At 43.0% G+C, this 12,645-nt stretch overlaps 1 protein-coding gene across 3 annotated transcripts in view; it reads right to left on the bottom strand.

Annotated features, from left to right (window-relative positions):
• The window catches only part of DLGAP3 (DLG associated protein 3), a 483,972-nt gene that overhangs the window by 180,094 nt on the left and 291,233 nt on the right, over window positions 1-12,645 (bottom strand). The gene's annotated exons all lie outside the window — the stretch shown is intronic.

Here is a 12,645-nt window from a genome sequence, read left to right as displayed (position 1 = left end):
GTCTCGAGGGGCAGGAGGGTTGGGGAGAGGGCTGTGAGAGTGGGTAGCAATGCAGTGCTCCTAATGCCATTGATAATGTCTGAAATAAGTAAAAACCCTTTCACTTTTTACTGATTATAACACTTCTGAAGCATTACACTAGTGACAATAACACATTTTCAAACACACATACAAAGAATGATCCCGCACTTGAAGATGATGGGTTATTTACGTAATAAATGCATGACTTTCAGACTGAATACAGGTGAAGGATTAAACAGGCCTGCACACTAATCTCATGTTTGCCCCAAAAGAAAAACAACAGACTGCCTCTAAACAGAAGAACCAAATACTGCAAGAACCTCAACATCCTTGTGCCTAAACACCACCAAACACAATCTCAAAAACCTCTTATTATATGAAAGCAAACATCAGTACTGGTTTAGGTCAAGCAAACTCCACCAGAAGGTCCTCTAAAACTGCAATTTTAAGAAAGACAGCACCATTCAAAGACGGATGGCCGTCTCCTGACTCCAACAGGAGGAACTCAAATGCATCCTATAAAAGATACAGCCCATTCCTAATATTAACACTGCCCAGCTACCACCTTGAGAAATCTCACATTTCTCCTATTTTACAGAGTCTCATACTGCCTTGAGGTGGAGGTCCATAAGGCTTCAGTGAGATCACCCGGCATCACCAAAAGGCACCTGATGATCCTCGTTCTTAAGACACCTTGCCACATCCAGAGGTGAGAACAGCAGAGACCAACCAGAAATGACCCTGAAGTCTTGTTTTCATAAGACACCCAACACCACAAAGAGACAGAGAACAATAAAACTCTCTAGCTCCCAAGGTTGACAGAGGACCATCACACACTGCCAGGTGGAACCTCAAACTTGTAATTCTTTAAGATACCAAATACAATCCAGAGTTAGTAGATCACCAGAGGAAACCAGGAATAAGCTCAAAGCCCTCCATCTCTAAAACCCCCAACAGCATTTAGAGGTCCAGGATGACAAACTCCCCAGAGAGACAGGGGACATCAGACACCACCAGGAAGAACCCCAAACCCTTCTCTTCTAGGAAGCCATGCACTAAGCAGACTGGAACCGGCAACACCTACTCATACAGAAAACATAGCACCAACCATAGACAGAAGACAATGAAACACAACCAGAGGTTCATATTCTAAAGAATACGGGTTAATGTAGGTTGCAGCGCATGAAACACCTCACTTAATTACCTAAAGAATCTTATTATTTTGTGAGTTCTAGCAATACCTAGTGATGAAGCCTTACCACTATATAAACAGAAATAATACAACAACAACTGCTTCTAATAATAACAATAAAAACAATAATAATAATGATAATAAAAGAGACAGATGCACAAAGTGAGTATATATCTCATTTATACTTTTCAAAATATTCTAAATATATTCTAAATATTCCCCCAGAGATACATCACATTTAAAATGATCAGAAAATGAATCTCTCCAAAGATGGGAATGGCTCGAAGGGACTCAGGGGCTGCTGAACTCTACTGTCTCCTGGCCCAGGTAAGCCCTAAAGAGAGAATCTATGTTTGTAATCCACCTAGGGAAGGAGAGCCCCTTTGACACAAAGGTTGTGGGTCTGATGCCTCGTAACCCTCTCCTAGCCCTTCATGGGTGACATGGTATCTCAGCAACCCCGAAATAGGTCAATGGAGCCTAACACTTACTACCCTTTCACTGGGGACACCTCAAACAGGTAACAAGGCGTAACCCTTCATAGGGGATTTTTGACACTTGAGAAGCATGTGCAGGGAGGCCTAGCCCATTAGTACCTCTGCATGGGGAATAACTCACCCTTAGAGAAGGAAAGACATGGACTTGTAACCCTTCACATGACATATATTGGGCATGTATGAGCATGGAAGCTGAACCGCTCATTGCTGATGTCTGAGGGAAACATGGGCATGGTGGCTTAACCGAGTCGTAATACTCGCTGCCACCTTAGAAAAGAATAAGCATAGGGGATTAACTCACTTTTAATCCTTCCAGTGTTTTACCTCAGGCAAGCATGGGACTGACTACTTAACCCTCTCTTAACCCTTCATGAGCGATTCCTCAGCCTCAGCTAAAAAGGGATTTGGGGGCTTACCTCTTTTTTAAGCCCTTGGTGAGTGACAGCTTAGCCTTAGACTGGCATGGGCATGAATAGATGCCACCATCTTGGGCCTTCGCAGGAAATACCTGAGCCTCACAGAAGTACATGTCTGGAGCTCTACACCTTAATTAATGATATCCCAGAGAAGTATGAGCAGGGAGACCTAAACCTGAGCTTGAACCTTCATAGGTTCCTAAACAACAGAAAAGCATGAAGGCAGTGATAAAATGCACACCTCACCCTTTGTGGTTGCCACCTCTGCAGCAGACAAACATGGACAAGCGTGAACAGGGAGACTTACCTCTTCCGCATCACTCTGCAAATGAAACTTCTGCAACAGACAGGTATGGCCACAGAAACATGCCTCATAATTTGCACTTCACGGGTGATATAGAAACCTCAGAGAAAAGACGTGCATGGGCGAGTGAGGCTCACCCACTCTGAAGGGGAAGCCCGACCTAGGTTTTTGTAACATTGATTGGCCAACGACACAAAGCCATAGAATCAATCATTTTATTTCGACCTGCATAACGTCACTTTTTCCCAACTTAAACAGTTGAAAGTTATTAACTGACGGGCGCAATCTTACTTCCTAAAAAGGTATTCTGTAACACGTTTCAAGAGGGAAAGGGGCACGTGGTATCTTGTTACTTTGTGCGGATGCGTTAGCATGAGCGCGCCATATAAAATCACAGAGACACACGTGCCTCACTTCTATTTATAATGTGTAGGAGAGAGAAAGTTGTTAACATTTAGCTGTTAACTTTGCAAAAAAGTTGAAGAGGTTACTTTGTAAAAAAATATGATCCTGGCTTGTGTATTGTGGGGAATTTAATGCCCTAAACACGTGGTGGACAGAACGTCCCCTTTAACCCTTCACTGGTGTGTCACGCCCATTTTGTTTGAGGGGGGTAATGCATGTTAGTATTATCCGGAACCGGCGACTCATTTTTGCCCACATACCTATTTTTCAACTACCTGTTACGTGTTTACCTCTGGATTGCATTAAAACAGCATAGCATAAAACAGCATAGTATTACATTTTATTGTGTTGATATTTATACAACCCTTTCAATACCCTTTCTGAAGCATACAGCGCTATTCTGCTTCTATTTATAAAGATACCCCTGGTGAGGTTGTCCGAGGCGCTCATCATCTGCATCGGGTTCCTGGGTCAACTACAGAGTTCATGGTTAGATGACTTTGGGGCAGATTTACGAGAACTGGTGCATCTCTGCATATTTGCAGAAATGCGCCAGTTCATTTGCGAGAGGGAAAAATAGCCTTGCGCCACCATGGATGCGCCGCATTTGCAGTGGCGTGGACAGACAGATGCAACGCATTGCTAGAGTCATGTTCTAAGCATGACACAACTCCAGCAATGGTCAGGAATGCCTATTCTGACCATGTTGCGTGACTCCTTACGCCTGCTTCAAGCAGACACAACGTTTTGACGCAGTGCCGTCGTAAAAGTCACTCAGAGAAATCTTGTAGATTTCACTGAGTCACTTTTATGAGGCTTCCTTGTGACGGAACACCCACCATGCATACATTACACCTGACGCAGGTATAATGGAGCACAGGGCTTTACAGCATGACGCATCTTCCTTGTATATATGTTGCATCATGGTGCATTGTTTACGACGCCGCTGCGTCACAGGAGTGATGGAATGGCAGCGTAAAGTTGGCTCAAGGGGCTTGTAAATCTGCCCCTTTGTTTGTAGTTTGAGCTATAGCAATATGGCGGTGAGGTGTGTGGGGTTTGTAGACATGGTTGATGCTCAGCAAGTTTAGCGTTGCTGCCTATTTGTAGTGAATTTTTAAGTAATGTGTCTGATTAGAGAGCGGTGTGTGTCTATACTACAATGAATGACTAGGGCAGTCGATCTCAAATCTGGGGAACTGGATTCGAGTCTTGGCAATGATGCTCAACATTCTGTGATTCTGGGCAAATCCCTTAATCTCCCCATGCCTAACTAAATTTAATTTGTCCTAGTGTAACTCAACTCTGATACCTTCGGGTCAAGTTTGTGCTACATAAAACTAGGAGAAAAATGATGAACTATTCAATGTGATTACATAAGCCAGTGCTTTGCAAACTGTTACATCAGCCAGCAGGAGATCAGGAGTGTGCGTGTGTGGCCAGCATATAGCGAAAGTGTTGATCATTGTGTAGATTGATTAAATGTTTTTAGGAAAGCCAGTCCGTATGCATGTCATTCCCTCAGATGGTGTCAGAGGCTAATCCATACAAAGGGGTCTGTGGGGTCAGAGTGCAAACTGAGCTAGTGTGGTTGCCCAGCCTTGAACCCATTACAGCTTGAATGTGGAAAATAAGGCTGAAGAGCTGGAGGTATAGTGTAGGAAAGAGCTTCTTGACTTGACTTGGTGACACCACTGGTGAGCATCCAGGATCCCAGACTCTCCAGGGGTGTTTGGAATGCTGATAGACTAGCATGGATGTGTAATCACCAAAGTGCCTGGGGCAGTGTAAAGAGATCATTTCATCCCCTGATAGATCACAGGGTTGATCTCTTATACCATTGGCCTTCACCAGTCTCTTCTTTGTTGCTGTAAGGCCAAGGTTGGCCAAGCACTGGTGATTGCAGAGAGTGGGCTTTCTCTTCCGGCTGATGCAATGAGGATCCCAAAGGCAAGGAAGTGAGGGCACTGAAGGACCAACAAGGGTTAGCAGCTGTTAACTGATATCTGTGTAGAAGTTGTCAATGGGGTGAATGTTTTTAACTTCAGGGAATAGCTGAACCCTGGCGTGAGGCATGCTGTTCACTGGGGATGGAAGGAGTGGTAGAGAGAGACCATAGGGTTGGAAAGTGGAAGGACTGAGATGTGAGAGCTGGAGAAGGTTAAAGAGGAAGAAATAAGTCTATGAGGACACTTGTGCATTTCCCAGTACAAGATTACATATTTTGTCTGAATTATTAAAAGTTTTTAATGAAGTTAGGCATGAAGAGCGAGTAGAGAGTACTTGTGACTGTATCTTACAGTTTTGGAGGAAGACGGAAGGGAGAGTGTAACACATGAAATTAAATTGAATTCGCTAGACAGCTGAATATTTATCAAATGACAGAGGTTGGGTGGATAGCAAAGTTAATCATTTATCCAAGACATCAGGCAATCAAACCCATACCTGTTTAGAGGTAGATGTGAATTGCCCCTAGTTATGTGTTATGTAGGTAGCGTGGGTAGAGGACAATGAGACGTCTATTACTGCTGTATGCGATACCCCAGAAAGAGACAAGCCATAGAATTAACTCTGATTTCCAATCAAATTTTACATTTTGGGGTGATCTAGCGACAAAGAACTATTCCTTATGTCTCCATCTTGGCGACGTGGATCAGGCTTAAGCAGTAACTCCCAAAATTGATAAGAGACTGTCTACCAGTAATATTGAACTCCTATTCCTACACGTGGCCCAGTCAGACCACTGTTTAAGGCCATAGGGTGGCTAGTGCACACCTCCCTTCCTAATGTCAGGGGGTATTCAATGTATTAGAGGGGTCCTGGGGGCATATTACCAACAACTAGCGATATTTATCGCTAAATGAGCTTAGTGATTTTTTTTTTCTCGCCTTGCATCGCCAGATTTTATCGAAGAGATAACGTGCTATTAGCAACGTTTATCTCAAATGCGATAAAATATCCGGCAATAGCGGCTCAATGCGGGAATATCGCTGGAAATTCAGCGATATTCAGGCATTAACACCAATAGGGCCTTAACCTGAGTGTCCAACTCCCATTGGATATACAGGTTTAGAAGTGGTCTGAGCAGGCATTCGTTTTTGGCGATATTCGTGCTTAGTGCAAAGTTTTTTTATCACTGTGCCTGCCTTGCTAATAGGTGATAGCGATGTTAGTGACTGCTTTCAGTCGCTAACAGGTTGGGTACGCCCACTTTGCATGTCATTAGTGATAAATATCGCTGGCATGCAAAGCGGGGCCCAAACCCGTCGCTATCGCCTACAAACTGTCGCTAACTGCTGTTAGCGACAGCTTGCTAATAGGGCAATGAAATAATCGCAGCTGTAGCTGGGAAAAGTCCCGCTAAAGCGGCAATAAGGCCCTTGATAATATGCCCCTTGGTCTTTTGAAAAGGAACCGCTGCAAGACCAATAAGGTTGAGACTCAATCAGGCATGAGACATCCCTAAGAGAGGGGTAGGCCCTCTTTTTAGGTGTGTCCGGAAGACAATTGTAATTTTCGTGCTAGCCTATAGTAATAATTAAAAAGATAATAATTGAAAATACTTTTATACATAAACCAGAGAAGCTTTGGGTCAGCCGTTATTATCCATTGGTTTAGTCAGCTCTAATTCACATTTTGCTCCTCCCCAGTAGTGCATACAGCATGGAGCAAGTAGCTAACTCGCCTCAGATATCGGGGTGCATATTGACGAGCCCCAGTGCATTGCTCTTCCATCATGCAATGTGTGCAAGCCAAGCATCTCTAAAGAGATTTATGAAGCCACCTTGCATAGCTCTGGGTGGCTTCATAATTCTCGAGTAATGTAATGAAGCACAAATCGCTGCTTTGCATTACTCTGCACCAGGAAGCCATTTCCATGGATCCCACGCAACATTCATGAATTTTGATGCATTCTCAGATTTAAAAGAAGAGATAAACCTGTGAACAAACCCAAAAATACAATACACCTCCCCAGAAGAGGTGTAACATGGAGAAATCCTTGCATTCTGCAACACAAATAGAATGAGAAAAAGGCCTCTCATGATTGTTTTTGTGCAGGAAGCTGTCCTTTCTGCACAAAAACAATCCTGCATCCAAAGCAGGGACCCTTTCACCATGGTGCAAGGGGGCCTGTGTTGGCGCTAGCAGGCCAATTTTGCCACATTGCTGGGAAAGGACAGGAATGTGTCCTATACTTTTGAATATGGTGCATTCCTGCCCTTTCCCTGTCACAAGGTGACTTGCAGCACTGCATGGCTTTTTTGTAAATATGACCTTGGATTTCTTGCACTGGGATTAACAGAATATTTCCTTATTAGGTGAGTCCACCAGCCTAATAAGAAGTGCATTTCTGGGTCAATGATGGTGGGCTAGAACTTAACCTTATCTTGACAAAACAGAATGTGGTGGTCAAAAGATAGCGAGCAAAAGAAGAGACTTCCAAAAGTTATCACAACTAAAATGTAAAGAATAATGAGAGGCGACCTCAGTAAGGAAATGTCGGATTTCCATCAACTGCCCACAGTGGCCAGTGTCATCATTTGGATATCCTACTACCACCTCTCTTGATAATCACAGAAAGAGGTGTAGGGAAAGTTACAGAACCATGACCCACACAGTCATGAAATATAACAGATAGGATAGGTGATGGAAAAGAAGATAGTGCAGTGCAAAGTGAGTGAACATTAAAAAGAATTTGGAAGAGAAAACTTCTTTTATTCTGACATCTCTTCCAATCCTAGTAAAAATGTGTCAGTAAGCGGCTTTCAACAAATAGGCTGCTTGTCAAAAGCTGGTCAACTAGTTTCAGCCTCTCCGACCTTACGCCCAGGCTTTCTTCAGGACCTTGAATGTAAATCAGCTACTGCATACTTATTATGTGCAAAAGTGCATACTTATAATCATATACAAAAAATTCCTCAATACCAGCAGGGTATGTGGGTCATGGTTCTGTAACTTTTCCTACACCTCTTTCTGTGATTATCAAGAGAGGTGGTAGTAGGATATCCAAATGATGACACTGGCCACGGTGGGCAGTTGATGGAAATCCGACTTTTCCATACTGAGGTCGCCTCTCATTATTCTTTACATTTTAGTTGTGACAACTTTTGACGTCTCTTCTTTTGCTCTTTATCTTTTGACCACAAGATTCTGTTTTGTCAAGATATAATTGAATTGGGAATTGAATCTGTGAGTTGGTCGGTAAATTGTCTCTAGGACCTTTTTCCCGTTGTGGAATTTGTTTGTGAGATAGAACTTAACCTTGCCAATGCCTTACTTGTCCATTCTTTATCCTTGTTTTCATGTTTTAGTGATCCTTTTCAAATAATCTGTAATGGTTACTTTTCCTTTCATTTTACATTTGTATTCCGCACATATGGCAGTAACAAGCATGTTTTCTGTTTTTTCTTTTGTTTATTTTTGTGGCATATGCTTGCAATAAAAAAAAATGTAAACATTGCATCAGTTTGCCAAGCCCAGATCTATTGGATATGCCAATTCTTGCTATAGTCCAGTGGGTATCGAATGGGTCTGGAAGATTGCTGCGTTCCAGTGAGGCTGGGCTGTTAATGGTCCGCGGCTTTAAAAATCAATGTAGCGGGGGTTCCATTTTTACGGTCCTGGTTGCAGGACTATGGATCCAGCTGCTGAGACTAATGATGGAAGAACGGTGTTTCAAAAAATAATAATAACACATCTATTTAGTAGCTAGGGTTGTGGGCAAGCTAGTAGGTGTTGTTCTCGTTTTGACCTCTGATGCTAAAAGGCCAGGACAGTCTGTGAGTAGCTGTGTGCTACGTAAATACCCCTCATTCATTAGAATATGAAGTGTTTACCACAAAGACCTCACTCCTTCCTTTCAGTGGTGCCATACGAACTGGGAAACAAGACAGCTGCATGCTTTGTGTGCTGGTTTTGTGGTGCAGAAAATTATTAAGACATAATCATTTAGTACTGTAACAACCATACGATACAGGAATAAACAAAGTTTATACCAGACAAAACATATTTTAGGGAACCCCAAATATGAGATAGGGTACATTTGTGGCACACTGACAAACTAACCCCGCCCAGAGGCTGGGTAAATGAAGGCAATAAAGAAGTTTAAACTTGTGTAGTTAAAGAGTTTGTAATATATAAAAATATGCATTGCTAAAACAAATAGCCAGCTCTGGATCTAGGTGTACTTTACAGTTTAGCATTGTAAGAAATCCTCCATTTCTGTGTAATCACTCTGAATTTTTTGCCTTTTGCTGGACCCTATATATTTGCTGACCTTAGAACACTGTGCAATTTAACACTTCTAATCAGTGGTAAAGTGTCCATGCTCTCCCTTTTAACATGGTTGAATTGCATACTCTTAAGCAGTTTATTTGACTTGCCTAAAAGTCCCAAGAATATGGTATAAAATGTACCCAAGGGCCTGGAAGTTAATTGCCACTAATAGACTGCAGCACCTACGATGCCATCCACTATAGTGACAGTGCAAACACGGCTTGAGGCCTACCATGTTACCTGACTGTCACAGTGTAAAACTTGCACTGGGACCTGTCAAAAGAAACTGTTTTAGCAGGAAAATCCTTCCTTTTCAATATTTGCCTTTTCTTGCCTGAACTTTCAGAAGGTCAATTAAAATAAGCCTCTGCAAGATCCCAGCAAGTAATTAGTCTGGAATAGGTGTGACTATGTGTTGAATGCCTCCAGGGAGCAAACAAAAGGTTGACCTTATTTGCAGAGATGACTCCTCTGAACTACCAAGAATATGTAGGGTCGGGGCTCTGGGTATTCTTTTGGTACTACAGGATCAAATTCTGCTTGACTGTCAGATCTTGCTTGACAGGTCTGCTGGGTTTACATATAACCTTTATGTTACACTGAAAGGGGAGAGTATATGATGCCAAGACAATTTAAATGGATCCACTGCCTGTCTCTGAGTTTTCGTATAACCCTTGGGGCACACTTCTAATGGGAGAGAACAGGATTTCTTGTGGCTCCACTGTCTTGATGATGAAGTGCTCTTCTTTTACCCTACCAGACAACTGTCTCTGGATTTATTGTGGGGACAATGGCTGCCTCAACCCGGATTTTTGTGTTAGATGTGGGAAGACACTAGGAATACCATAGTATACTGTCCACACAAATCCCCAACCCTCAGAACCCAAATTTAAGGTGGCCAAAGAGTTTCACTATTTTGAAAATGCCCAAAGTGGGTAGGGTTGACCCTAGGAACTTTTACCTCATTGGCTAGGGAGTGTCCAGGAGTCACTCACTAGCTAGTGGCAGGCATAAATGTGGAATCTCCAGACACTCACTTCAGAACACTTACTGGATCTACAGAAGATCAGAAGAGGATAAAAACCTATCTTCTCTTGTATCTAAGACAAAGAAACAGACTGCAAATGTCAAAAAGTCAACCTGCTGTTCAAGTTACAGCGATATAACAATCTACAAGAGGTCTTTTCCTGAAAGCATCCAACTGACCAGTGGCAACTGGACCTGGACTAGACCCTGCTGTTGGCCTTTGCCTAACATGCGTTGCATCTCTAAGTGCCTTCCCTGAGGTCTTGGAGGCTTTAGAAGTATACTCATGTAGTGGATTGAAACTTAAAGCACTATGTTATAAGGCAAAATCTTTGACCAGGATGATCCTGGTTGGTGTAACGGCGACCTTTGACTAACACTTGTCCTTTGTGCATTTTGGTGCTATTTAAAAACTTGAAAAACAGCATATCTCCTCTTCTCTTATTTGGGTTTTTGTCATTTTACTGTCATTTGCTTTATTAATTTTTACTCTTTTTTTCAAATCCAGTTTGGGATTTTTATTGGTTTGCATTTTTACTGTATTACTGTTTTGGTACTGTAAAAAAAAACTTTACCCATTATTCTATGTTAAATCCGTCTGCTCTGTGACATAGCTAGCCAGGGGTTGAGTGTAGGTTAAATATAGTGACTTTAAAGGTGCACTCTGACAAGTGTTGCGATTATTCCTTGTCATCCACCCAAATATTAATCCACTTTCTTTTCTTTTGCTACATTATGTGTGTAACCCGTATGTCAAAAGATTGAATCTCTACATGGTCAACTCAACCTTTGTGCTTACACAGCTGAATAAATCACATACATATTGTTTATTTAATGTGAGTAAATACCATTTAAGCCCCAACTGTCAATTCAAGTTTCTGACACAAGCTATGTCAGTTCTATGAGACACAACTAAGGGTTTTTTCAGGTTACTACCACCTTTCCCACAAACCATCGAGGGAGATGCTACAAGAGACTGCCTGCAGATATTATGATGCAGCTGGTGGGGAACTGAGTGGCTTCTCAGTCGAATGCATCGTCAAGTGGGCCATTGGCCAACTCCGCAGCTGTGCAGTGGAGCCTGGTTCGTCCAACTGTGAGCAGGAAAAAACTGAAAACAGTGGGAAAAACTTCAACAAAATGCACCATCTGCCTGAACTTAACTTCCCCTTCCCTATACTACTCCCCACAACGCCCTCTCTCCAGCCACTCCCGACAAAGAGGTCTCTGCATACATTTACCGCCCTCTCAGAAGAGGTGGTAAATGTATGCGATAAACCCCATGGAACGAACTGGGAATTTCTTATGGTTTTACAGCTGGCAAATCGGGCCTGATGCTGTTATTCCCTGTTCTAGGTGATTTCATTTGCAATTGCATGGGGGCTCAGCAGCGCTACACACTGTTAATGGTAACTCCACAACCAAATCTTCAGTGCTCCCTGCCCATACTGTGCAACTCACAATCAGGGCCTACAGAGAACTACCAACATGTTTCTGTGTCACTGAGTCATCCGACTTTATATGACTGTAACAATGGAATTTATAAATTCATTACCCTCATGGGTGCTGCTGACGAGCTCAGCTCGTCACGGCCGTTGGAACGTTCGCACGCAGGGCTAATTTCCCCGCTGTGCTGAACGTTCCAAAAACGGGTGCGGCCGTGACGAGCTGAGCTCGTCATGAGGACAGCTCCGCTGTACTCCATGACGAGCTGAGCTCGTCACCAGCATGCGGGCGCTGCGCGCAGCCCCCCCAGGAAAGGGGTTAATCACCGTGTGTTGTCTAATGGCAGCATTGACACATAATAGAAGTTTATTTGTAGCTACCTCCTTGATATGCATTTTGTCGACCTCAGAAGGATGAAAAGCTGAAAAGATCCACGGGGTTCAAACTTGTGACCATTTGCCAAACACAGCTCTCTTCAGCATATCTATTGGTACACTGAGCCTCAAGAAGAGGTCTTAATGCATCTGCAACCTTGAGCAGTGAAGTGTGACAAAGTAGATCCGCGGAGAGAACAAATCATGAGGGAATCAATATTACTAGAAGAGTAACTTGTTTCCTGCTGCTGACTCGTCGCTGTTGCACAACAATTTGCTGTAATCTCGTTCAGAGTGTGTAGAGACAGATGACAATAACACAACCATTCCCAGACCGGGCAAGTAAATAGACAACAGAAATAACTCGCAAAGTCTTTGGCTGAAAAACGAACAAACTCAGTGCTGTCAGAAGGGGTTAGCCGGGTTGTGCACAAGTCCCACGTAGTGCTTAATTTGAGCCGGTGGTTTCTGGTGCTCAACACTGGCACTTAATTATCAGCACCGGCTCCAGTGACAGTCCACCGGCTCTAGTGGGGCTTTCTAAGTTTGAGATGGCTCAACGACCGTATTTATTAAGTCAATATACATTAAAATGAATAATACCTGCCTCTCACACCTTTATTATAACTTACGGTCACCTGTATAGTCTGAATTGCACCCTTTCTTGTGTTGGTACTGCCATGGGCAG

Source organism: Lissotriton vulgaris, chromosome 2_1 (assembly GCF_964263255.1).
Source record: "Lissotriton vulgaris chromosome 2_1, aLisVul1.2, whole genome shotgun sequence".
NCBI classification, from domain to species: Eukaryota; Metazoa; Chordata; class Amphibia; order Caudata; family Salamandridae; genus Lissotriton; species Lissotriton vulgaris.
The sequence above is the reverse complement of the archived record's forward strand: the minus strand, read 5'-3'. Positions and strand labels throughout refer to the sequence as shown.